This window comes from Rhinatrema bivittatum, chromosome 6 (genome assembly GCF_901001135.1).
Source record: "Rhinatrema bivittatum chromosome 6, aRhiBiv1.1, whole genome shotgun sequence".
Taxonomy (NCBI): Eukaryota; Metazoa; Chordata; class Amphibia; order Gymnophiona; family Rhinatrematidae; genus Rhinatrema; species Rhinatrema bivittatum.
In genome coordinates, this window is record NC_042620.1 from 12,965,748 (window position 1) to 12,992,812 (window position 27,065).

At 45.1% G+C, this 27,065-nt stretch overlaps 1 protein-coding gene across 1 annotated transcript in view; it reads right to left on the reverse strand.

Moving 5' to 3' along the window:
- The window catches only part of LOC115093392 (villin-1-like), a 119,691-nt gene extending 92,827 nt beyond the window's left edge, over window positions 1-26,864 (reverse strand). The window contains exon 1 of the mRNA XM_029605055.1: window positions 26,761-26,864. The gene's annotated coding sequence lies outside the window, so the exon portion shown is untranslated. The remainder of the gene's footprint in view (window positions 1-26,760) is intronic.
- Window positions 26,865-27,065: the final 201 nt, after the last annotated feature.

Consider the following 27,065-nt stretch of genomic DNA (forward strand, 5'->3'; position numbering starts at 1 on the left):
TGGTATTTGGTCCAATGGATGAGTGGAAGGTTTCATTTTCTTGATTATTGATTCAATTTCCAGGGAGGATGTCTGTTCAAGAATTTCTAGTGACGGTCTGTAGATAGTTGGTGGAGGGTTATTGGTTGCGAGGCTTAATGGTTGCGAAGGGTTTGGGGAAGTGTTAGTTGATGCCAGGGGGGCAAGTAGGTTTTTGATTTTGTTATCAAAAAAGATAGCCAACTCTGTGGATTTGTTCTGGGCTTCTTCTTCTGGGATGGTGAGGGGCATAGGTGTGGTAAGGGCAGCTACATATGAGAACAGAGTTTTTGGGTCATATAAGAAGCCGTGTATTTTTTTGGCGTAGAAATCTCGTTTGGTGCGGGTAATGGATGTCCTATAGTAGCTCATTGCAGTTTTGTATGAAGCAAGTGAGGAAGGGGAGGAATCTTTCCGCCAGCGTTGTTCTTTGTGTTGTAGATCCTGTTTGAGTTTCCTTAGTTCGGTTGAGAACCAGGGTTTCTTGTTCGTGCGGGCTGGGTTGATAACTTTTGTTGTTACAGGGCAAATTCTGTTAGCTACTGAGTGTGTAATAGTTTGCCAGGAGTTCATAGCGGTATCCGCATCTGAGAAGTCCAGTTTAATTAGTTCTTCGGCCAGGCTGTTGTTGAGAGTGTCCATGGGACAGGGTTTCCTGAACTGGATCGAGGATTTAGTAACAATAGGGGTCAATTTTTGTTTTATAGATAATTTTGTAGTTATCATCGAGTGATCTGACCAGGGGATGGGGGTGCAGGAAGGAGGGGTGATGGGCGAGATGGTTTCGTTAGTGAATATTAGGTCAAGCGTGTGGCCTGCCTTGTGTGTGGGATTGTTTATAATTTGTTTGAATCCCATAGCCTGGAGAGAAGAGAGAAGGGCTTCGCAGTTAGAAGATAGGGTAGGGGAGTCAACATGGATGTTGAAATCTCCTAAAATAATTGCTGGTGAGTTAGTGTTGATGTGTTTGGCTATGGTTTCGATGAGTGGAGAAGGGTCGGATTCTAGGAGCCCCGGGGGGGCGTAAATAAGGCAGACTTGAAGCTGGGAGGATTTGAATAGTCCGATTTCTAATTTGGTCGTCGATTTGAAGGCTTGCTGGGACAGTCTCAGTTCTTTTTTTGCTATTAACATTATTCCACCCCCTCTTTTTTTAGGTCTGGGGATAGAGAAGATGTCATATTGTTGTGTTGGCAATTGGTTAATTATGGCGGTGTCTGTGTTTTTTAGCCATGTTTCGGTAATGGCACAGATGTCCGGTTGGGTGTCCAGGAGGTGGTCGTTGAGCAAATGAGATTTTTTTGAGAGCGACTGCGAGTTGAAAAGGGTTAAGGTGATTAGAGATAATCCTAGGAATTGTGTTAGAGGGGAGATCATGATTGGAATCAGGGATCTCTTTGATTGTAGATTGAGCACGGGGGTATTCGCTCTGTGGAAGAGTAGGTGAGGGATGATCTGAATGGGGAAAGTTTGTAGCATGCTGTCTTTTAAGAAGAAATTGCTGGTGGAGAAGATTGTTGGATGACTACTGGGTGTTGGAGTGGCTTGATGAGTGCTAGATGCTGGAGTGCCTGGACGAATGCTGGATGCTGGAGTGCCTGGACGAATGCTGGATGCTGGAGTGACTGGACGAATGCTGGTTGCTGGAGTGACTGGACGAATGCTGGATGCTGGAGTGACTGGACGAGTGCTGGTTGCTGGAGTGACTGGACGAATGCTGGATGCTGGAGTGACTGGACGAGTGCTGGTTGCTGGAGTGACTGGACGAATGCTGGAGTGCCTGGACGAATGCTGGATGCTGGAGTGACTGGACGAATGCTGGTTGCTGGAGTGCCTGGACGAATGCTGGATGCTGGAGTGAGTGGACGAATGCTGGTTGCTGGAGTGACTGGACGAATGCTGGATGTTGGAGTGAGTGGACGAATGCTGGATGCTGGAGTGAGTGGACGAATGCTGGTTGCTGGAGTGACTGGACGAATGCTGGATGTTGGAGTGAGTGGACGAATGCTGGTTGCTGGAGTGACTGGACGAATGCTGGATGTTGGAGTGAGTGGACGAATGCTGGATGCTGGAGTGAGTGGACGAATGCTGGTTGCTGGAGTGACTGGACGAATGCTGGATGTTGGAGTGAGTGGACGAATGCTGGTTGCTGGAGTGACTGGACGAATGCTGGATGTTGGAGTGAGTGGACGAATGCTGGATGCTGGAGTGAGTGGACGAATGCTGGTTGCTGGAGTGACTGGACGAATGCTGGATGTTGGAGTGAGTGGACGAATGCTGGTTGCTGGAGTGCCTGGACGAATGCTGGAGTGAGTGGACGAATGCTGGTTGCTGGAGTGACTGGACGAATGCTGGATGTTGGAGTGACTGGACGAATGCTGGATGTTGGAGTGAGTGGACGAATGCTGGTTGCTGGAGTGACTGGACGAATGCTGGAGTGAGTGGACGAATGCTGGATGTTGGAGTGAGTGGACGAATGCTGGATGTTGGAGTGACTGGACGAATGCTGGATGCTGGAGTGACTGGACGAATGCTGGATGTTGGAGTGAGTGGACGAATGCTGGTTGCTGGAGTGCCTGGACGAATGCTGGAGTGAGTGGACGAATGCTGGTTGCTGGAGTGACTGGACGAATGCTGGATGTTGGAGTGACTGGACGAATGCTGGATGTTGGAGTGAGTGGACGAATGCTGGTTGCTGGAGTGACTGGACGAATGCTGGATGCTGGAGTGACTAGAAGATTGAATGCTGGAGTGACTAGAAGATTGCTAGAAGAATGCTGGATGTTGGAGTGAGTGGAAGCATACTGGATGCTGGAGTGGATGCTTGATTGACTGTACGAATGCTGGAGTATTGTTGAGTGTGGGAGTGGGTGGACGACTGCTAGGGGAGAGCTAAGGTGGATCGCTTGGGAGTAAGAACGGTTGGAGTAATAGAGGGAGGTAGCGAGTGTATCGTCTGGTATAGTCTGGAACCGTGTGCTGAAGCGCACGAAGGAGCGCACAAAGGGGCAGGCCCCTTTGTTGCGCGACGCCAGGCGCGCGGCGCCTCGAGCCGTTTCAGCCCTTTAAAGGGCTCTGGGGAGGCGTCAGGGCTTCCGGGGAGGGCTTACCGGTGGCTGCTTCCTTCTGCCGTCGATTTTGACGCCGCTGGGTTTTTTAATTTTTTTAAATTTTGTGTTGCCTCGAGGCCTCGCGAGAGGCTTGTCTCCGGTCCACCTCCCCTGGCCCCGATAGGCCGACGCCGACCGCGTGGGGAGGGCCGACCGAGCCGAGGGGAAGAGCGGGTTTTTTTAATTTTTTTAATTGTGTTGCCTCGAGGCCTCGCGAGAGGCTTGTCTCCGGTCCACCTCCCCTGGCCCCGATAGGCCGACGCCGACCGCGTGGGGAGGGCCGACCGAGCCGAGGGGAAGAGCGGCGAAGCAGCAGGTAAAAGGGTGCGCCTCGAGCCGTTTCAGCCCTTTAAAGGGCTCTGGGGAGGTGTCAGGGCTTCCGGGGAGGGCTTACCGGTGGCTGCTTCCTTCTGCCGTCGATTTTGACGCCGCTGGGTTTTTTTAATTTTTTTAAATTTTGTGTTGCCTCAAGGCCTCGCGAGAGGCTTGTCTCCGGTCCACCTCCCCTGGCCCCGATAGGCCGACGCCGACCGCGTGGGGAGGGCCGACCGAGCCGAGGGGAAGAGCGGGTTTTTTTAATTTTTTAAATTGTGTTGCCTCGAGGCCTCGCGAGAGGCTTGTCTCCGGTCCACCTCCCCTGGCCCCGATAGGCCGACGCCGACCGCGTGGGGAGGGCCGACCGAGCCGAGGGGAAGAGCGGCGAAGCAGCAGGTAAAAGGGTGCGCCTCGAGCCGTTTCAGCCCTTTAAAGGGCTCTGGGGAGGCGTCAGGGCTTCCGGGGAGGGCTTACCGGTGGCTGCTTCCTTCTGCCGTCGATTTTGACGCCGCTGGGTTTTTTTAATTTTTTTAAATTTTGTGTTGCCTCGAGGCCTCGCGAGAGGCTTGTCTCCGGTCCACCTCCCCTGGCCCCGATAGGCCGACGCCGACCGCGTGGGGAGGGCCGACCGAGCCGAGGGGAAGAGCGGGTTTTTTTAATTTTTTTAATTGTGTTGCCTCGAGGCCTCGCGAGAGGCTTGTCTCCGGTCCACCTCCCCTGGCCCCGATAGGCCGACGCCGACCGCGTGGGGAGGGCCGACCGAGCCGAGGGGAAGAGCGGCGAAGCAGCAGGTCGTTTGGTGGGAACCGTCACAACGGTTTACATTAAGGCACATAAAAATGAAGCTAACGTATCTTAAGTTACATAGGTGCCATTTAAGGATCGGTAACATAGGGCCTCATTTTCCAATATCGCAGTGGTAACGCATGAGGGGGCGTGTCCTATGCAAATAAGGCATTTTTCGTGCAGTGGGGAAACATCGCCGCACGCGATGTTTTCGCCATTCGCGGAACTGGAGTCGCAAATCGCGAAAACATCGTGCACCGCAATAAAACAACGAGAGAGAGAGAGAGAGAGAGAGAGAGAGAGAGAGAGAGAGAGAGAGAGAGAGAGAGAGGAGAGAGAGAGAGAGAGAGAGAGAGAGAGAGAGAGAGAGAGAGAGAGAGAGAGAGAGAGACTTCCTATAGTGCCTATGCCCTAGACAAATATTTGTATCCCTATGGGAGGGCCACCTAGTAACTCGAGGTGGGGATTAGGTATGAGCGTAGGGGGTTGGGGGCCACTTTCGCATTCAACATGAGACCTACGGAAAGAACAGTGGTCTCTAGTGAAGATTTGCTGGCCGTTGGAGTGAGGAAACTCACTCCAAGAAGAGATTTGGGCAACGTTCTCTCAACCTAGCTTGTTGTTGCCCAGGTAGAGTGTCCATCAAGCTAGGTTGAGAGAACGTTGCCCAAATCTCTTCTTGGAGTGAGTGTCCTCACTCCGACGGCCAGCAAATCTTCACTAGAGACCACTGTTCTTTCCATAGGTCTCATGTTGAATGCGAAAGTGGCCCCCAACCCCCTACGCTCATACCTAATCCCCACCTCGAGTTACTAGGTGGCCCTCCCATAGGGATACAAATATTTGTCTAGGGCATAGGCATTATAGGAACTCTCTCTCTCTCTCTCTCTCTCTCTCTCTCTCTCTCTCTCTCTCTCTCTCTCTCTCTCTCTCTCTCTCATATGCACTGCAATAAACCTTTACTGCCCTCTAGTGCTTAACAATTTATTAAAAAAGGGAAGTATAGTTAGGTGAGGGCATAGATAGGACAGAGCTCTTTCTCTTACTTGTGTGAGTCTTGCTGTTTCGATTGATGGAGTAGTTAGGAGTGCTTTGTTGGCTGATCTCAGGTTTCTATTTGGGACGTGTATGCGCAGGGCTGTGTTCAGCCAGTCTGCTTTTTCATTGTGTATTAATTTATGTATGGTGCATAGTGTTTTGTACTGAATTCTTTGTTCAATGGGTAGCCAGTGTAATTCTGCCAGGGTTTCTGTGATGTGGTCTCTTTTTCTTTTGCCGGTTAAGATTCTAGCAGCTGTGTTTTGCAATATCTGTAGTGGTCTTAGTGACGTGTATTTTATTTATTTATTTATTTATTTATTTAGAGTTTTTCTATACCGGCATTCGTGATTAAAAATCACATCATGCTGGTTTACAGATAACAGGGGGAGTGAGTCAAATGACAGAACATTAACAAGTGCGAAGGTCATAAAGTTACATTAAAACAGGGTAAAATCTAACTGTGGGAAAGAATTAGAGCCAGTGTATGGTAGGCCTAGCAGAAGGGCGTTACAGTAATCGGAACTTGCAAAAATCAGCGCTTGGAGTACTGATCGGAAGTTGGCGGTTGTTAGAAGAGGTTTAAGTCTTCTAAGCACCATTAGTTTGGCGTATCCCTTTACTTTTAGAGATATGTGTTGTTTTAAGCTTAGTTCTGTGTCAATTATTACACCTAGGTTCCGTACTTTATCTGCTTACTCTATTTTTTGGTTGTTATTGAGTATAATTGGGTTTTGAACGATCTCCGTGTTTTTTCGTTCTAAATGTATAAATTCTGTTTTCTCAATATTAATTACTAGCTCCATTTGGTTTAGTAGTTGTTTGATGATATCTAGATACATATTTGCTATTTTTAATGTTTTTTCAATTGTGTCGTCAATGGGTAGTATTAACTGGATATCGTCAGCGTACATATAATGTGTGATGCCCAGACCTGCCAGTAGGTGACATAATGGTAAGAGATATATGTTGAATAGGATGGCCGATAGGGCTGAACCCTGTGGTACTCCTGTTTGAAGGTTTATCTTTTCTGACATTACTTCTTTGATTTGCACTTGAAAATATCTATTACTTAGATATGATCTAAACCATTTGATAGTTTTGTTACTTAATCCTATTTCATCTAGTCTATTTAAAAGTATGTCATGATTTACGGTATCAAAGGCTGCTGAGAGGTCTAGCATCACAAGGATGTAATGTTTACCACTATCGAACCCTCTCATGATGTTATCTGTTAGCGCAAGCAGCAGTGTCTCTGTGCTATAGTGTTTTCGAAAGCCATGTTGTGATGGATACAGGATATTATTGCTTTCCAAGTGTTCTACAAGTTGCTTTTGTATGGCTTTCTCAATTAATTTTGCGATTAGGGGGAGGTTTGATACTGGTCTGTAATTGCTTAGATTAAGTGGATCACTGTTTTTTTTCTTTAAGATTGGTTTTACAACTGCCCTTTTTAGTGTCTCTGGCATAGTTCCTTCCTCTAAGGATATATTCACGATCTTTGTTAAAGTCGGGGATACTGTGCTCACAACTATGTGTGTGTCTGTGTGTATATGTGTGGGTATGTATGTGTGTATGTGTATGTGTGTGTATATATGTGTGTGTCTGTGTGTAAATGTGTGTGTGGGTATATGTGTGTGTGTATGTGTCTATATGTGTGTGTCTGTGTGTATATATGTGTGTGTCTGTGTGTATATGTGTGTGTGGGTCTGTGTGTGTGTGTATGTGTGTGGGTCTGTGTGTGGGTCTCTGTGTGTGTGTGTGTGTTTGTGTGTGTGTGTGTGTGTATGTGTGTGTATGTGTGTGTGTGTGTATGTATGAATGTGTGTGTATATATGTGTGTGTGTGTATGTATGTATGTGTGTGTGTGTATATATGTATGTATGTGTGTGTGTGTGTGTCTCTGTTCCTTGCTCTCCCAATCCATGACAATCTCAGGGTAACTGAAAATTAAAAGTTCCCAGATATGTTCGTCACAGTTTGATTTTTTTTTTTTTTTTTTTTTTTTTTATTTCTCAATTTTCATTATTTTTCACAAACAGAAAATTAATTACAATAAGTATTAAGAACAGACAAGAAATTAACTTCCTATTACCAATAAACAAGTACATCTTTTCTGTTTCAGCAGAGAGAAGTGGGCAGGGATCCTCCAGAAGCCAGCAAGGAATGCGGGAACAATGAATAAGAAGTAAACGCTGAACATCCGGGACTTCAATGTGTGCCGTCTTATCTGAGCTAAATGCACCTGAATCTTCTAACTGACCTTTACAATTGGCAAGGAGCAGGAATGGACTTCAGCATGAAGCATTACAAAGCCACAGATTAATGGAAGAGCCCAAACGTGTAATGGATTTGACAGCATGAGGATTGGTAAATTGCCGTTTTCACTATTCCGCTATCAATTGTCAGTAAAGTTAGGCTGAAAACGCTGGAAGATGAGCGTGGTTGTTACTGCTGTGTGCAGACCATGGAGGGAAGTCTGTGGACTCGTGGCTTGATGTCAGTAAGGAAAGTGCGGCAGCCGAAGCCCTTAAACGTAAAGCTGGTCCACGGGCTCCTTTGTGGGACAGGCCAGTAAAAAGACACCCGTAGGCCGCTCCGCTACAGAACTCGCTGACCAGAGCCTGTGCTTTATTTTATGTACCGGGCTAGGGTTACCACATCCTAACCATGGGCCCCGTGGCTTCCCATTGACCAGTGACACGAGCTCACTAGCCACGACGGCTCAGACAGCCTTCCAGTCCCCGGCACGGGCTTTGGTTGGTGGGGACTGAATAACGCAGCTCCGATTCTACTGTAGGAATGTACAAGGGTTAATCTGACGTTCCTTGTTTAACAAGACTATTATAACTTGCCCCAGATTACAGGACCTGGGATATTTCACTGGAAGCACTCCCTGCCCACCAGGCAGTTTACCCAGAGCATGCCATGCTGGGTAAACTGCCTGGGTCCATCAAGCCCAGCATCCTGTTTCCAACAGAGGCCAATCCAGGCCATAAGAACCTGGCAAGTACCCAAACACCAAGAAGATCCCATGCTACTGATGCAATTAATAGCAGTGGCTATTCCCAAAGTAAACTTGATTAATAGCCATTAATGGACTTCTCCTCCAAGAACTTATCCAAACCATTTTTAAACCCAGCTACACTAACTGCACTAACCACATCCTCTGGCAACAAATTCCAGAGCTTAATTGTGCGTTGAGTAAAAAAGAACTTTCTCCGATTAGTCTTAAATGTGCCCCATGCTAACTTCATGGAGTGCCCCCTAGTCTTTCTACTATCTGAAAGAGTAAATAACCGATTCACATCTACCCGTTCTAGACCTCTCATGATTTTAAACATCTCTATCATATCCCCCCTCAGTCGTCTCTTCTCCAAGCTGAAAAGTCCTAACCTCTTTAGTCTTTCCTCATAGGGGAGCTGTTCCATTCCCCTTATCATTTTGGTTGCCCTTCTCTGTACCTTCTCCATCGCAATTATATCTTTTTTGAGATGCGGCGACCAGAATTGTACACAGTATTCAAGGTGTGGTCTCACCATGGAGCGATACAGAGGCATTATGGCATTTTCCGTTTTATTAACCATTCCCTTCCTAATAATTCCTAACATTCTGTTTGCTTTTTTGACTGCCGCAGCACACTAAACCAACGATTTCAATGTGTTATCCACTATGACGCCTAGATCTCTTTCTTGGGTTGTAGCACCTAATATGGAACCCAACATTGTGAAACTATAGCATGGGTTATTTTTCCCTATATGCATCACCTTGCACTTATCCACATTAAATTTCATCTGCCATTTGGATGCCCAATTTTCCAGTCTCACAAGGTCTTCCTGCAATTTATCACAATCTGCTTGTGATTTAACTACTCTGAACAATTTTGTGTCATCTGCAAATTTGCTTATCTCACTCATTGTATTTCTTTCCAGATCATTTATAAATATATTGAACAGTAAGGGTCCCAATACAGATCCCTGAGGCACTCCACTGTCCACTCCCTTCCACTGAGAAAATTGCCCATTTAATCCTACTCTCTGTTTCCTGTCTTTTAACCAGTTTTAATCCATGAAAGGACATCGCCTCCTATCCCATGACTTTTTACTTTTCCTAGAAGCCTCTCATGAGGAACTTTGTCAAACGCCTTCTGAAAATCCAAGTATACTACATCTACCGGTTCACCTTTATCCACATGTTTATTAACCCCTTCAAAAAAGTGAAGCAGATTTGTGAGGCAAGACTTGCCCTGGGTAAAGCCATGCTGACTTTGTTCCATTAAACCATGTCTTTCTATATGTTCTGCGATTTTGATGTTTAGAACACTTTCCACTATTTTTCCTGGCACTGAAGTCAGGCTAACTGGTCTGTAGTTTCCCGGATCACCCCAGGACTTTTTAATTTTAATTTCCTGAGGAATAGTCAACAGAAAAAGGGAGGTGATATTGTCCCTGCACAGGTCCCTGGAGAGACCTCACTTGGGATACAATTCTGGAGACCGCACCGTCAAAAGGATAGAAACAGGATAGAGTGGGTTTCCAACAGTGGTTAATCCAGGTCACAAGTACCTGGCAGGATCCCAAGGGGTAGAGAGAGAAGCTGCTTATCCCAGGGATAAGAAATGGATTTCTGCAACTCCTACCTTATTAATGGTTTATGGACTTTTCCTCCAGGAACTTGTCCAAACCTTTTTTAAACACAGCTATGCCAATAGCTTTCACCACATCCTCTGGTAACGAATTCCAAAGCTTAATTATGCATTGAGTAAAAAAAAATTTTCTCTTATTAATTTTAAATGTATCACCTATTAGCTTCATTGTGTGTTCCCTGATCTTTGTACTTTTCGAAAGAGTAAACAACTGATTACCGTTTACTCGTTCTTCTCCATGCTACTCATTATTTTAAAGACCTCTATCATATCCTCCCTCAGCCGTCTCTTCTCCAAGCTGAACAGCCCTAACCTCTTCAGCCTTTCCTCATAGGGGAGCTGTTCCATCCCCTTTAGCATTTTGGTCGCCCTTCTCTGTACCTTTTCTAATTCTCCTCTATCTTTCTTGAGATGTGGTGACCAGAACTGCACACAGTACTCAAGATGAGGTCGCACCATGGAGTGATACAGAGGCATTAGGATATTCTCTGTTTTATTCTCCATTCCTTCACTAATAATCCCAAGCATTCTGTTTGCTTTCTTGGCTGCTGCTGCAGACTGAGCAGAAGATTTCAATGTATTATCAACGATGAGGCCTAGATCCTTTTCCTGAGTGGTGACTCTTAATGTGCAACCTTGCATTGTGTAGCTATGATTTGGGTTTCTCTTCACTAAGTTCATCGCTTTGCACTGGTCCACTTTAAATGTCATCTGCCATTTGCATGCCCAATCTCCCAGTTTTGCAAGGTCCTCTTGAGTGTGCATAAGTCAGAGCTGGAGAGGTTTTCTACATGTATGAATGTTGAATTTGTTTTGGTGGGTAAAATAACTTTTAATTAACATGTTGAAATAAGTTTTTCCACTTTTATGTAACCCCAAGCTAAGGTCCATAAAATAAAAACCAGGTGCTGAGCGTTTCCAATGCCTTGACTGGTCAGTGGGTCAAGAAACGATCAAGCAGAGGATGTAGTGGACCAGGTACAGAAATCTTCCTCTGTGATTGAACAGACAGCTCCACCTATGAAAATGGTTTCTGCTAACAAGTTACAGTTCACCTCAGGCAAACCAGAACCCTGGGAAAAGGCTTCCGTTCACATCTTGGATTTGTGATTCCAATAACGCCAAATTTATTAAACACAAAAATAGGGTGTCCCAAGCACGTTCGATCTTCCCACAGTAAAATTAAACAGACAAAAGCAAAATCAGAAATATTCCTGGCAAAAATTCTCATTGTTTGTCAGTAAGACGTGCTTCAGAAATTAGGATAAATGATGAGACTTTTAAGGCAGGCTGTCCTTGTCCTTTTGGGTGATGTCCCCAAGATTCCCCCAGGGGCTCTTCTGAAAAAAAAAAAAAAATAGGCCATAAACCTGGGAGCAGAGCCATGGAAAAATGTGCCTTTTTAGGCTTCTGCATCAGGGAGCCACAAAGCACCACAAACAATATCCTGGCAAGAATGTCCTGAACAAAACGCAAGGCTCACCTTTCATACCAGTAGACGTCATCTGCTGACATCAGCCAGGCGTAGAGGTACAAATACCCCATTACACCACCTACCACTAAAACCAAACCAGCCCAGTACCTTCTCTGGGTAAAGGTTAAGAGGGAAAATATTAGTGGCATATGGACCAGAACTGGGATCAGGACCATATTGATTGTAACTAGAAGGTGGTATGAGGCAAGCATATCCTTCCCATTGGAGGCTAAGAACATAAGAAATTGCCATGCTGGGTCAGACCAAGGGTCCATCAAGCCCAGCATCCTGTTTCCAACAGAGGCCAAACTAGGCCACAAGAAGCTGGCAATTACCCAAACACTAAGAAGATCCCATGCTACTGATGCAATTAATAGCAGTGGCTATTCCCTAAGTAAATTTGATTAATAGCCGTTAATGGACTTCTCCTCCAAGAACGTATCCAAACCTTTTTTAAACCCAACTACACTAAATGCACTAACCACATCTTCTGGCAACAAATTCCAGAGCTTTATTGTGCGTTGAGTGAAAAAGAATTTTCTCTGATTAGTCTTAAATGTTCTACTTGCTAACTTCATGGAATGCCCCCTAGTACTTCTATTATTCGAAAGTGTAAATAACCGATTCACATCTACTCGTTCAAGACCTCTCATGATCTTAAAGACCTCTATCATATCCTCCCTCAGCCGTCTCTTCTCTAAGCTGAACAGCCCTAACCTCTTCAGCCTTTCCTCATAGGGAAGCTGATCCATCCCCTTTATCATTTTGGTTGCCCTTCTCTGTACCTTCTCCATCGCAACTATATCTTTTTTAAGATGAGGCGACCAGAATTGTACACAGAATTCAAGGTGCAGTCTCACCATGGAGCGATATAGAGGCATTATGACATTTTCCGTTTTATTAACCATTCCCTTCCTAATAATTCCTAACATTCTGTTTGCTTTTTTGACTGCCGCAACACACTGAGCCGACTATTTCAATGTGTTATCCATTATGATGTCTAGATCTTTTTTCTGGGTAGTAGCTCCTAATATGGAATCTAACATCGTGTAACTACAGCAAGGGTTATTTTTCCCTATATGTAACACCTTGCACTTGTCCACATTAAATTTCATCTGCCATTTGGATGCCCAATCTTCCAGTCTTGTAAGGTCTTCCTATAATGTATCACAATACACTTGTGATTTAACCATGTGACCATCCAACTATTACACCTTGGTCAAAATTCGAACCAATTTCAAATATCGAAACAGAAAAGATGCTTCGAAAAATTAACCCAGCTCGGCATGATCTGGATACTATCCCAACCTGCGTATTAAAGGAAATGGCACATATTATTTCCCCAACCTTAGCTGCCATTATAAACAAATCTCTTGAAGAGGGTCATCTACCAGCTAACCTCAAAACTGCAACTATCACTCCCATTCTGAAAAAAAAGAACCTGGACCCAAAAGATCTAAATAACTACCGTCCTATCTCCAATCTTCCCTTACTTGCCAAGATGACAGAGAAAACAGCTTTGATACAACTCAATGAACACCTGGAGACAAACAATATTCTTCATCCCTCACAACACGGCTTCAGAAAGAACCGCTGCACAGAAGCCCTACTGATCAATTTATCTAATAAAATTATAAGAGGATTTGACAACAATTTAAGTCACTTATTAATTCTACTCGATCTCTCTGCAGCTTTCGACACCGTTGACCACAAAAAACTATTATCAAGACTTGTCAACATAGGTCTATCAGGAAAAACCCTGGAATGGTTCTCTTCATTCTTAAACGACAGGTTTTTCAAAGTCACCCTGAATAACATCTCATCTGATCCATGTCCCCTCGAAACCGGGGTACCACAAGGTTCCGCCCTCTCGGCCACCCTCTTTAACATATACCTAATCCCACTGTCATCTTATCTCTAGTCTAGGCATCACATTCTTCTTATATGCCGATGACATTCAACTACTCATCCCAATAACATCTACTATTGAGGATGCAATCAGCCTTACAACAAATCACCTCATCTCTATCAGAAACCTGCTGAATCAACTAAACCTATGCCTCAATATGAACAAAACAGAATGCATCCCCATCAAAAGAAACTGCCCAGAACAAATAATCACAATGCCTTCCATACAAATTGATAACATTAACATCCAACTGAAGAGCCTTGTAAAAGACCTCGGTATCTGGATAGATAGTGAATTGAACTTCAAAAAGAGCATCGCAACAAAAACGAAAGAAGGCTTTCACAAACTTCAAATACTTAAACCCCTTAAACCTATGTTTCACCTACATGATTTCAGAACTGTCCTGCAATCTCTCATTTTCTCCAGTCTCGATTACTGCAACTCACTTTTCATTGGCCTTCTCAAATCTACACTTAAACCTCTCCAATTGCTACAAAATGCCGCGGCCAGAGTACTTACCGCAAGAAGAAATCTGACCATATCACCCCGGTTCTGAGGAACCTTCACTGGCTACCAGTCGCTCAAAGGATCATTTACAAGACCCTAACCACTCTACACAATGAAATCTACAAAACAGACAACAATGCCCTCGATCACATGACTCAATTGCACAAAACACCTCGCACAACTAGGACCACCAGTAAACTGCAACTTGTCATACCCTCCCTTTCCTCTGCTAAACTATCAAACACTAGGAATAGAGCCTTCTCTATTGCTGGACTGGAAGCATGGAACTCTTTACCAGATTATCTTAGCGCAATCAGGGACACCAAATCTTTCAAAAAAGAACTTAAAACTTGGTTATTTAGACAATCTCTCTCAGACGAAGTTGGTTAATCTATTCTCTTTTGCTCATTCTCACTACCCCTTCAAACCTTACTTAATTTTACTCCCTTCCCCTCTCTCTGTCCATTCCTCTCCTACCCTCCCTTATCTAAATTTGTGTCCTACAACTTATTTTTTCCTCCCCTGTTTCCCCAGAACCCTTTCCTTCGCTACTCCATCTCTCCTATCAATATTCTCATTAACATATCTCTAGTGTGATTCTTTTCATTTAAGCTATGTCCTTTTATGCCTAACTCTACATGCTCTCTCATCATATAGCTGATGTGTAGATTGGAATCTACTATCACTCTTTTTCCCACTTTTGCTATTTGCCAAAATGTAACTTGTTACCTGTTAACTGTTTTTAATATGCGTTACTCGAATGTGTTTTGTGTATTAAGTTGTTTAAACTGTAAACTGGAGTGAAGGCTGCCTGCTATACTTCGGTATAAAAAAGAATCTAAATAAATAAATAAAAATAACTACTCTGAATAATTTTGTATCATCCACAAATTTGATAACCTCATTCGTCGTATTCCTTTCCAGATCATTTATATATATATTGAAAAACACTGATCCAAGTACAGATCCCTGAGGCACTCTACTGTTTACCCTTTTCCACTGAGAAAATTGACCATTTAATCCTATTCTCTGTTTCTTGTCTTTTAACCAGTTTGTAATCCATGAAAGGACATTGCCTTCTATCCCATGACTTTTTAGTTTTCTTAGAAGCCTCTCATGAGGGACTTTGTCAAATGCCTTCTGAAAATCCAAATACACAACATCTACTGGTTCATCTTTATCCACATGTTTATTAACGCCTTCAAGAAAATGGAGCAGATTTGTTAGGCAAGACTTCCCTTGGGTAAATCCATGTTGACTGTGTCCCATTAAATCATGTCTTTCTATATGCTCTACGATTTTGATTTTGAGAATAGTTTCCACTATTTTTCCTGGCACTGAAGTCAGGCTCACTGGTCTATAGTTACCCGGATCGCCCCTGGATCCCTTTTTAAATATTGGGGTACATTGGCCACCCTCCAGTCTTCAGGTACAATGGATTATTTTAATGATAGGTTACAAATTTTAACTAATAGATCAGAAATTTCATTTTTGAGTTCTTTCTTAACCCTAGGATGCATACCATCCGGTGCAGGTGATTTGCTACTCTTTAGTTTGTCAATCTGGCCTACTACACCTTCCAGGTTCACAGTGATTTGGTTCAGTTCGTCTGGCTCATCACCCCTGAAAACCATCTCTGGAACTGGTATCTCCCCAACATCCTCATTAGTAAACACGGAGGCAAAGAATTCATTTAGTCTTTCTGCAATGGCCTTATCTTCCCTAAGAGCCCCTTTCACCCCTCGGTCATCTAATGGTCCAACCGACTCCCTCACAGGTTTCTTGCTTCAGATATATTTAAAAATGTTTTTATTATGAGGTTTTGCCTGTATGGCAAAATGAAGTGATGTGACCATGTAGATGCATTTTGCTTGTGTTTGATATGTTCCTTCAAAACTAGCTCCTTAAACTTTTCATGGAATCCGTTCAGGGATTTGAAATGAGGTGTGTGGCCCTTCTCCAAATATTCTGTGAGCTCACACAGCCGACCCGGGACCCTGGCACATGCTGGCTTCACTCTTCCCAGCACTGAAATAAAAATCACCAAGAACCCTTCCCGCTCTAACTGTGATCCACAGCGAGTAAAACCCAACTTCATTTCCTGCCCCCACGTCCTCAGGGTAAAAGATGCAGGGGCAGCCGGGGGGGGGGGCAGGTTGATTCCCTTGGGGGGGAGGGGGGAAATGCTCATAATCTTCCTGAATCCTGGGGCTGTAGGACACGGATGGGTTTCCCCCAGTCTCAAGTCTGTTGGTTGCTGATGGGATCCCTGGTTCTGGGTCAAGAGGACCCTTAGGCGAGGTCTGAGGGACTCTAATGAGTTCCCTCGAGCCCTTGGCCAGAGCCCTGATCTGTGGGACATTAACCGGACCTCCCACCCTGCCCTAGGTTACTGCTGACCCCCCCCCCCCCCCCCCCCCCAGCACCACCCTGGCTCTGAATCCTTGAGAAATTGGTGAGACCCCCTAGCCCCGGGTCTGTGGGACATTGCATTTTATGTTTAAATTTTTTATGGATTTTAACAACAAAACATGCAAAAAAACTGACACGAAGTGATTAACTCTGTACACACTCCATATCCATCATAAAAGTACAATACCAAGACAGATCCAGCAATGAATCGCAAAACCCTCCCTTCCCAGTATAACATGTGGAACTGGTAGGAAAACAAAGACATTGAAAATGACGGAAGAGGAAGAGATTCAATCGCGCAAGATCGCTGTGTGTTTGGCTTCTTGCCCTAGGGAATCCAGACCTGGAGAAACTCTGCTTTACGTTTAGACGAGGACGCTGTAGCGTATATTTCTCTAGGTGAGCTGGAGTGAACAATGCATTTCTCCAGTGCATAAAATGCTAAGCAGGTAAAGCTCTCCAATAAAAAAAGAATCAAGGTTTTTTTTACCTGTTAAAAACCCCTTTCTCAACTATGAGGTTTTTCTATATTTTTTACAGAAGGGAAGAATGGAGAAAACTTCAAACAGAATCAAATACCCGCAGTATCCGTCATGATAACCTGGAGCGCTTTAAACATAGACCAATGCCAGCTAAAACGTCTCAGTGCTTTGTAATATATCGAAAGAGAAAGTTATACTGCATTTCCCGTAAAAGTTTATCAGTAGACAATGATTTCAAGGCAGAAAAACAATGAAAAAATTGGGTTTTTGACGAAATGAAATGAAGATCAGGCTGCCAAAAGAATATAATAAAGACCGATCATCAACTGGAGAGTCTGCTTGCGATATAAACTTGTAGAGCTGAAAGAGTCGGACATTAAGCAGCTCTGTCACCTTCGACCATCCTGAACCACGCAGGGAGAGCTGATCTCAAGATTGAACCTAGGGCAAAAAGCCGAAAAATTTGCCATGTGATAAAGCATAAATATCTCGCAGTGATGGAAATGACATTTTGCCAAGGGATCCAAAAACTGGGAAGCCGTCGGCAGCTCCTATAACCTTCTCTCCGTCCCCCCTCCAATCTTCTACTCCCCTTAGGCCTCCCGGCTCCTCCCTGCCCCTGCCTGATGTTGGTGCTGACCCTGTAGAGTGGGCCCCACAGTTTCCATCTGCTCCAAGCATAAAGCAGCTCCTGACCTCCAGCGTTAATAATGAATCAGCCCCGACTGAATGCCCAGTGCAAGGAATAGTAACTAAGGCTCAGAGCCTCTCCTAGTGTCACAGGATAAGTTCCAGCCACCACCAGAATTCTTTTAGCACCTATTAGTGCAAGGAATAGTAACTAAGGCTCAGAGCCTCTCCTAGTGCCTCGAGATAAGTTCCATCCACCACAAATCAGATTTCTTTTAGCACCTATTAGTGCAAGGAATAGTAACTAAGGCTCAGAGCCTCTCCTAGTGCCTCGAGATAAGTTCCAGCCACCACCAGATTTCTTTTAGCACCTATTAGTGCAAGGAATAGTAACTAAGGCTCAGAGCCTCTCCTAGTGTCACAGGATAAGTTCCAGCCACCACCAGATTTCTTTTAGCACATGTTAGTGCAAGGAATAGTAACTAAGGCTCAGAGCCTCTCCTAGTGTCACAGGATAAGTTCCAGCCACCACCAGATTTCTTTTAGCACATGTTAGTGCAAGGAATAGTAACTAAGGCTCAGAGCCTCTCCTAGTGCCTCGAGATAAGTTCCATCCACCACAAATCAGATTTCTTTTAGCACATATAAGTGTAAGGATTAGTAACTAAGGCTCAGAGCCTCTCCTAGTGTCACAGGATAAGTTCCAGCCACCACCAGAATTCTTTTAGCACCTATTAGTGCAAGGAATAGTAACTAAGGCTCAGAGCCTCTCCTAGTGCCTCGAGATAAGTTCCATCCACCACAAATCAGATTTCTTTTAGCACCTATTAGTGCAAGGAATAGTAACTAAGGCTCAGAGCCTCTCCTAGTGTCACAGGATAAGTTCCAGCCACCACCAGAATTCTTTTAGCACCTATTAGTGCAAGGAATAGTAACTAAGGCTCAGAGCCTCTCCTAGTGCCTCGAGATAAGTTCCATCCACCACAAATCAGATTTCTTTTAGCACCTATTAGTGCAAGGAATAGTAACTAAGGCTCAGAGCCTCTCCTAGTGTCACGGGATAAGTTCCAGCCACCACCAGATTTCTTTTAGCACCTATTAGTGCAAGGAATAGTAACTAAGACTCGGAGCCTCTCCTAGTGTCACAGGATAAGTTCCAGCCACCACCAGATTTCTTTTAGCACATGTTAGTGCAAGGAATAGTAACTAAGGCTCAGAGCCTCTCCTAGTGTCACAGGATAAGTTCCAGCCACCACCAGATTTCTTTTAGCACATGTTAGTGCAAGGGATAGTAACTAAGACTCGGAGCCTCTCCTAGTGTCACGGGATAAGTTCCAGCCACCACCAGATTTCTTTTAGCACCTATTAGTGCAAGGAATAGTAACTAAGGCTCAGAGCCTCTCCTAGTGTCACAGGATAAGTTCCAGCCACCACGACACAGATTTCTTTTAGCACCTATTAGTGCAAGGAATAGTAACTAAGGCTCAGAGCCTCTCCTAATATCATGACATAAGTGCCAACAACCACGACACATATTTCTTTTAGCACATATAAGTGTAAGGATTAGTAACTAAGGCTCAGAGCCTCTCCTAGTGTCACAGGATAAGTTCCAGCCACCACCAGAATTCTTTTAGCACCTATTAGTGCAAGGAATAGTAACTAAGGCTCAGAGCCTCTCCTAGTGCCTCGAGATAAGTTCCATCCACCACAAATCAGATTTCTTTTAGCACCTATTAGTGCAAGGAATAGTAACTAAGGCTCAGAGCCTCTCCTAGTGCCTCGAGATAAGTTCCATCCACCACAAATCAGATTTCTTTTAGCACCTATTAGTGCAAGGAATAGTAACTAAGGCTCAGAGTCTCTCCTAGTGTCACAGGATAAGTTCCAGCCACCACCAGATTTCTTTTAGCACATATTAGTGCAAGGAATAGTAACTAAGGCTCAGAGCCTCTCCTAGTGTCACGGGATAAGTTCCAGCCACCACCAGATTTCTTTTAGCACCTATTAGTGCAAGGAATAGTAACTAAGGCTCAGAGCCTCTCCTAGTGTCACGGGATAAGTTCCAGCCACCACCAGATTTCTTTCAGCACATATTAGTACAAGGGGTAGTAACTAAGGCTCAGAGTCTCTCCTAGTGTCACAGGATAAGTTCCAGCCACCACAAATCAGATTTCTTTTAGCACATGTTAGTGCAAGGAATAGTAACTAAGGCTCAGAGCCTCTCCTAGTGTCACAGGATAAGTTCCAGCCACCACAAATCAGATTTCTTTTAGCACCTATTAGTGCAAGGATTAGTAACTAAGGCTCAGAGCCTCTCCTAGTGTCACAGGATAAGTTCCAGCCACCACGACACAGATTTCTTTTAGCACATGTTAGTGCAAGGAATAGTAACTAAGGCTCAGAGCCTCTCCTAGTGTCACAGGATAAGTTCCAGCCACCACAAATCAGATTTCTTTTAGCACCTATTAGTGCAAGGAATAGTAACTAAGGCTCAGAGCCTCTCCTAGTGTCACGGGATAAGTTCCAGCCACCACCAGATTTCTTTTAGCACCTATTAGTGCAAGGATTAGTAACTAAGGCTCAGAGCCTCTCCTAGTGTCACAGGATAAGTTCCAGCCACCACGACACAGATTTCTTTTAGCACCTATTAGTGCAAGGATTAGTAACTAAGGCTCAGAGCCTCTCCTAGTGTCACAGGATAAGTTCCAGCCACCACGACACAGATTTCTTTTAGCACCTATTAGTGCAAGGATTAGTAACTAAGACTCGGAGCCTCTCCTAGTGTCACAGGATAAGTTCCAGCCACCACCAGATTTCTTTTAGCACCTATTAGTGCAAGGAATAGTAACTAAGGCTCAGAGCCTCTCCTAGTGTCACAGGATAAGTTCCAGCCACCACAAATCAGATTTCTTTTAGCACCTATTAGTGCAAGGAATAGTAACTAAGGCTCAGAGCCTCTCCTAGTGTCACAGGATAAGTTCCAGCCACCACAAATCAGATTTCTTTTAGCACCTATTAGTGCAAGGATTAGTAACTAAGGCTCAGAGCCTCTCCTAGTGTCACAGGATAAGTTCCAGCCACCACAAATCAGATTTCTTTTAGCACCTATTAGTGCAAGGAATAGTAACTAAGGCTCAGAGCCTCTCCTAGTGTCACAGGATAAGTTCCAGCCACCACAAATCAGATTTCTTTTAGCACCTATTAGTGCAAGGATTAGTAACTAAGGCTCAGAGCCTCTCCTAGTGTCACAGGATAAGTTCCAGCCACCACAAATCAGATTTCTTTTAGCACCTATTAGTGCAAGGATTAGTAACTAAGGCTCAGAGCCTCTCCTAGTGCCTCAAGATAAGTTCCATCCACCACAAATCAGATTTCTTTCAGCACATATTAGTGCAAGGAATAGTAACTAAGACTCGGAGCCTCTCCTAGTGTCACAGGATAAGTTCCAGCCACCACAAATCAGATTTCTTTTAGCACCTATTAGTGCAAGGAATAGTAACTAAGACTCAGAGCCTCTCCTAGTGTCACGGGATAAGTTCCAGCCACCACCAGATTTCTTTTAGCACCTATTAGTGCAAGGAATAGTAACTAAGACTCGGAGCCTCTCCTAGTGTCACGGGATAAGTTCCAGCCACCACCAGATTTCTTTTAGCACCTATTAGTGCAAGGAATAGTAACTAAGGCTCAGAGCCTCTCCTAGTGTCACGGGATAAGTTCCAGCCACCACCAGATTTCTTTTAGCACCTATTAGTGCAAGGAATAGTAACTAAGGCTCAGAGCCTCTCCTAGTGTCACAGGATAAGTTCCAGCCACCACAAATCAGATTTCTTTTAGCACCTATTAGTGCAAGGATTAGTAACTAAGGCTCAGAGCCTCTCCTAGTGTCACAGGATAAGTTCCAGCCACCACAAATCAGATTTCTTTTAGCACCTATTAGTGCAAGGATTAGTAACTAAGGCTCAGAGCCTCTCCTAGTGCCTCAAGATAAGTTCCATCCACCACAAATCAGATTTCTTTCAGCACATATTAGTGCAAGGAATAGTAACTAAGACTCGGAGCCTCTCCTAGTGTCACAGGATAAGTTCCAGCCACCACAAATCAGATTTCTTTTAGCACCTATTAGTGCAAGGAATAGTAACTAAGACTCGGAGCCTCTCCTAGTGTCACGGGATAAGTTCCAGCCACCACCAGATTTCTTTTAGCACCTATTAGTGCAAGGAATAGTAACTAAGGCTCAGAGCCTCTCCTAGTGTCACGGGATAAGTTCCAGCCACCACCAGATTTCTTTTAGCACCTATTAGTGCAAGGAATAGTAACTAAGGCTCGGAGCCTCTCCTAGTGTCACGGGATAAGTTCCAGCCACCACCAGATTTCTTTTAGCACATATTAGTGCAAGGAATAGTAACTAAGGCTCAGAGCCTCTCCTAGTGTCACAGGATAAGTTCCAGCCACCACGACACAGATTTCTTTTAGCACCTATTAGTGCAAGGAATAGTAACTAAGGCTCAGAGCCTCTCCTAGTGTCACAGGATAAGTTCCAGCCACCACGACACAGATTTCTTTTAGCACCTATTAGTGCAAGGAATAGTAACTAAGGCTCAGAGCCTCTCCTAATATCATGACATAAGTGCCAACAACCACGACACATATTTCTTTTAGCACATATAAGTGTAAGGATTAGTAACTAAGGCTCAGAGCCTCTCCTAGTGTCACAGGATAAGTTCCAGCCACCACCAGATTTCTTTAGCACATGTTAGTGCAAGGAATAGTAACTAAGACTCGGAGCCTCTCCTAGTGTCACGGGATAAGTTCCAGCCACCACCAGATTTCTTTCAGCACATATTAGTGCAAGGAATAGTAACTAAGGCTCAGAGCCTCTCCTAGTGTCACAGGATAAGTTCCAGCCACCACCAGATTTCTTTTAGCACATGTTAGTGCAAGGAATAGTAACTAAGACTCGGAGCCTCTCCTAGTGTCACGGGATAAGTTCCAGCCACCACCAGATTTCTTTCAGCACATATTAGTGCAAGGAATAGTAACTAAGGCTCAGAGCCTCTCCTAGTGTCACAGGATAAGTTCCAGCCACCACCAGATTTCTTTCAGCACATATTAGTGCAAGGAATAGTAACTAAGGCTCAGAGCCTCTCCTAGTGTCACAGGATAAGTTCCAGCCACCACCAGATTTCTTTTAGCACCTATTAGTGCAAGGAACAGTAACTAAGACTCGGAGCCTCTCCTAGTGTCACGGGATAAGTTCCAGCCACCACCAGATTTCTTTTAGCACCTATTAGTGCAAGGAATAGTAACTAAGACTTGGAGCCTCTCCTAGTGTCACAGGATAAGTTCCAGCCACCACCAGATTTCTTTTAGCACCTATTAGTGCAAGGAATAGTAACTAAGGCTCAGAGCCTCTCCTAGTGTCACAGGATAAGTTCCAGCCACCACCAGATTTCTTTTAGCACCTATTAGTGCAAGGAATAGTAACTAAGACTTGGAGCCTCTCCTAGTGTCACGGGATAAGTTCCAGCCACCACCAGATTTCTTTTAGCACCTATTAGTGCAAGGAATAGTAACTAAGGCTCAGAGCCTCTCCTAGTGTCACGGGATAAGTTCCAGCCACCACCAGATTTCTTTTAGCACCTATTAGTGCAAGGAATAGTAACTAAGGCTCAGAGCCTCTCCTAGTGTCACGGGATAAGTTCCAGCCACCACCAGATTTCTTTTAGCACCTATTAGTGCAAGGAATAGTAACTAAGGCTCAGAGCCTCTCCTAGTGTCACGGGATAAGTTCCAGCCACCACCAGATTTCTTTCAGCACCTATTAGTGCAAGGAATAGGCACTAAGACTCGGAGCCTCTCCTAGTGTCACGGGATAAGTTCCAGCCACCACCAGATTTCTTTTAGCACCTATTAGTGCAAGGAATAGTAACTAAGACTCGGAGCCTCTCCTAGTGTCACGGGATAAGTTCCAGCCACCACCAGATTTCTTTCAGCACCTATTAGTGCAAGGAATAGTAACTAAGACTCGGAGCCTCTCCTAGTGTCACGGGATAAGTTCCAGCCACCACCAGATTTCTTTCAGCACCTATTAGTGCAAGGAATAGTAACTAAGACTCGGAGCCTCTCCTAGTGTCACAGGATAAGTTCCAGCCACCACCAGATTTCTTTCAGCACCTATTAGTGCAAGGAATAGTAACTAAGACTCGGAGCCTCTCCTAGTGTCACGGGATAAGTTCCTGCCACCACCAGATTTCTTTCAGCACCTATTCGTGCAAGGAATAGTAACTAAGACTCGGAGCCTCTCCTAGTGTCACGGGATAAGTTCCAGCCACCACCAGATTTCTTTCAGCACCTATTAGTGCAAGGAATAGTAACTAAGACTCGGAGCCTCTCCTAGTGTCACGGGATAAGTTCCAGCCACCACCAGATTTCTTTCAGCACCTATTAGTGCAAGGAATAGTAACTAAGACTCGGAGCCTCTCCTAGTGTCACAGGATAAGTTCCAGCCACCACCAGATTTCTTTCAGCACCTATTAGTGCAAGGAATAGTAACTAAGACTCGGAGCCTCTCCTAGTGTCACGGGATAAGTTCCTGCCACCACCAGATTTCTTTTAGCACCTATTAGTGCAAGGAATAGTAACTAAGGCTCAGAGCCTCTCCTAGTGTCACGGGATAAGTTCCAGCCACCACCAGATTTCTTTTAGCACCTATTAGTGCAAGGAATAGTAACTAAGGCTCAGAGCCTCTCCTAGTGTCACGGGATAAGTTCCAGCCACCACCAGATTTCTTTTAGCACATGTTAGTGCAAGGAATAGTAACTAAGACTTGGAGCCTCTCCTAGTGTCACAGGATAAGTTCCAGCCACCACCAGATTTCTTTTAGCACCTATTAGTGCAAGGAACAGTAACTAAGGCTCAGAGCCTCTCCTAGTGTCACAGGATAAGTTCCAGCCACCACCAGATTTCTTTTAGCACCTATTAGTGCAAGGAATAGTAACTAAGACTCGGAGCCTCTCCTAGTGTCACGGGATAAGTTCCAGCCACCACCAGATTTCTTTTAGCACCTATTAGTGCAAGGAATAGTAACTAAGGCTCAGAGCCTCTCCTAGTGTCACGGGATAAGTTCCAGCCACCACCAGATTTCTTTTAGCACCTATTAGTGCAAGGAATAGTAACTAAGGCTCAGAGCCTCTCCTAGTGTCACGGGATAAGTTCCAGCCACCACCAGATTTCTTTTAGCACCTATTAGTGCAAGGAATAGTAACTAAGACTCGGAGCCTCTCCTAGTGTCACGGGATAAGTTCCAGCCACCACCAGATTTCTTTCAGCACCTATTAGTGCAAGGATTAGTAACTAAGACTCGGAGCCTCTCCTAGTGTCACGGGATAAGTTCCAGCCACCACCAGATTTCTTTCAGCACCTATTAGTGCAAGGATTAGTAACTAAGACTCGGAGCCTCTCCTAGTGTCACGGGATAAGTTCCAGCCACCACCAGATTTCTTTTAGCACCTATTAGTGCAAGGATTAGTAACTAAGACTCGGAGCCTCTCCTAGTGTCACGGGATAAGTTCCAGCCACCACCAGATTTCTTTTAGCACCTATTAGTGCAAGGAATAGTAACTAAGACTCGGAGCCTCTCCTAGTGTCACGGGATAAGTTCCAGCCACCACCAGATTTCTTTTAGCACCTATTAGTGCAAGGATTAGTAACTAAGACTCGGAGCCTCTCCTAGTGTCACGGGATAAGTTCCAGCCACCACCAGATTTCTTTCAGCACCTATTAGTGCAAGGATTAGTAACTAAGACTCGGAGCCTCTCCTAGTGTCACGGGATAAGTTCCAGCCACCACCAGATTTCTTTTAGCACCTATTAGTGCAAGGATTAGTAACTAAGACTCGGAGCCTCTCCTAGTGTCACGGGATAAGTTCCAGCCACCACCAGATTTCTTTTAGCACCTATTAGTGCAAGGAATAGTAACTAAGACTCGGAGCCTCTCCTAGTGTCACGGGATAAGTTCCAGCCACCACCAGATTTCTTTTAGCACCTATTAGTGCAAGGAATAGTAACTAAGGCTCAGAGCCTCTCCTAGTGTCACGGGATAAGTTCCAGCCACCACCAGATTTCTTTTAGCACCTATTAGTGCAAGGAATAGTAACTAAGGCTCAGAGCCTCTCCTAGTGTCACGGGATAAGTTCCAGCCACCACCAGATTTCTTTTAGCACCTATTAGTGCAAGGAATAGTAACTAAGGCTCAGAGCCTCTCCTAGTGTCACGGGATAAGTTCCAGCCACCACCAGATTTCTTTTAGCACCTATTAGTGCAAGGAATAGTAACTAAGGCTCAGAGCCTCTCCTAGTGTCACGGGATAAGTTCCAGCCACCACCAGATTTCTTTTAGCACCTATTAGTGCAAGGAATAGTAACTAAGGCTCAGAGCCTCTCCTAGTGTCACGGGATAAGTTCCAGCCACCACCAGATTTCTTTTAGCACCTATTAGTGCAAGGAATAGTAACTAAGGCTCAGAGCCTCTCCTAGTGTCACGGGATAAGTTCCAGCCACCACCAGATTTCTTTTAGCACCTATTAGTGCAAGGAATAGTAACTAAGGCTCAGAGCCTCTCCTAGTGTCACGGGATAAGTTCCAGCCACCACATGTTATTTCTGGCTGAGTGTGGTGCCCATATCACACAGTGCACATAACTGACCTGAAGGGGGAGACCTGAGCCTGTTCTGACCAAGGTCTCTTAGAGATCCACCCCACCTCTTCATGGACTTTTCCAATAGATTAGGATTTGCGGTTCAGTGTTCCAGGCTTGCCCCGTTGCACACCTTCTCTCTCAGACAGCAACACGTCCTGCCATAAGGTGCGGGCCATAACTCTGCCACCCGAGGGGAGAGCTCGCCACCACCGTGATACACCTGGCACTGCCAGGATCGGACCCATGCAGACAGAACGTGAGCTCTGGGGGTGGGTGGGGGCAAATCATTTCCAGGGTTGCAGAATTCAAAATTCCCCACTCAGGCCACCTTCTGCCCATTCCTGAACAGAACAATCATCCCAAGCAAGACACAACCGGGGCCAGATCATAGCAGAAGACCTTCCTCCTGCCTGCTTCATTCACGTCCAGAGATTTCGGTGGCACCACTCACCGCAGAAATATCCCTCATTCAGGATTCAGCAGGTGTGGAGCACACACACACACACACACACGCACACACACACCCAGGCACACACACACACAGACACACACAGACAGACACGAACACACACACACACACACACACACACACACACCCCCAGGCACACACACACCCAGGCACACACACACACACACGCACACACACACCCAGGCACACACACACACACACACCCAGACACACGACAGGTGCGCACAGTTGTATGCAGAGGTAAGAGGTATTGACTTTGTCAGTCCTACCTTCCTGGCTGTGTCTGCTTGCCTGCCGGGATCCCTTCTCTGCACAGCACCAGCACCTGGGAGTCGCCTCGTACCTGTGCAGCGCAGCTCTCCTGACAGGGAGAGGTGACCTTTGTCCCCACCAGCGCTCGGTACTGGGTAGGACTTGTGTTCCCATATAAGGGCAGGACTGATCTCAGGAGCATTCTCCCCTTATCCCTCGAGACTCGCGTCCACACCTAATTGGCTCATCAGGTTAATTACTCTTGACTTTAAAAAAATAATAACATTTATTTTTTTACTCTGTGCTTCCAGGCTGAGGTTTT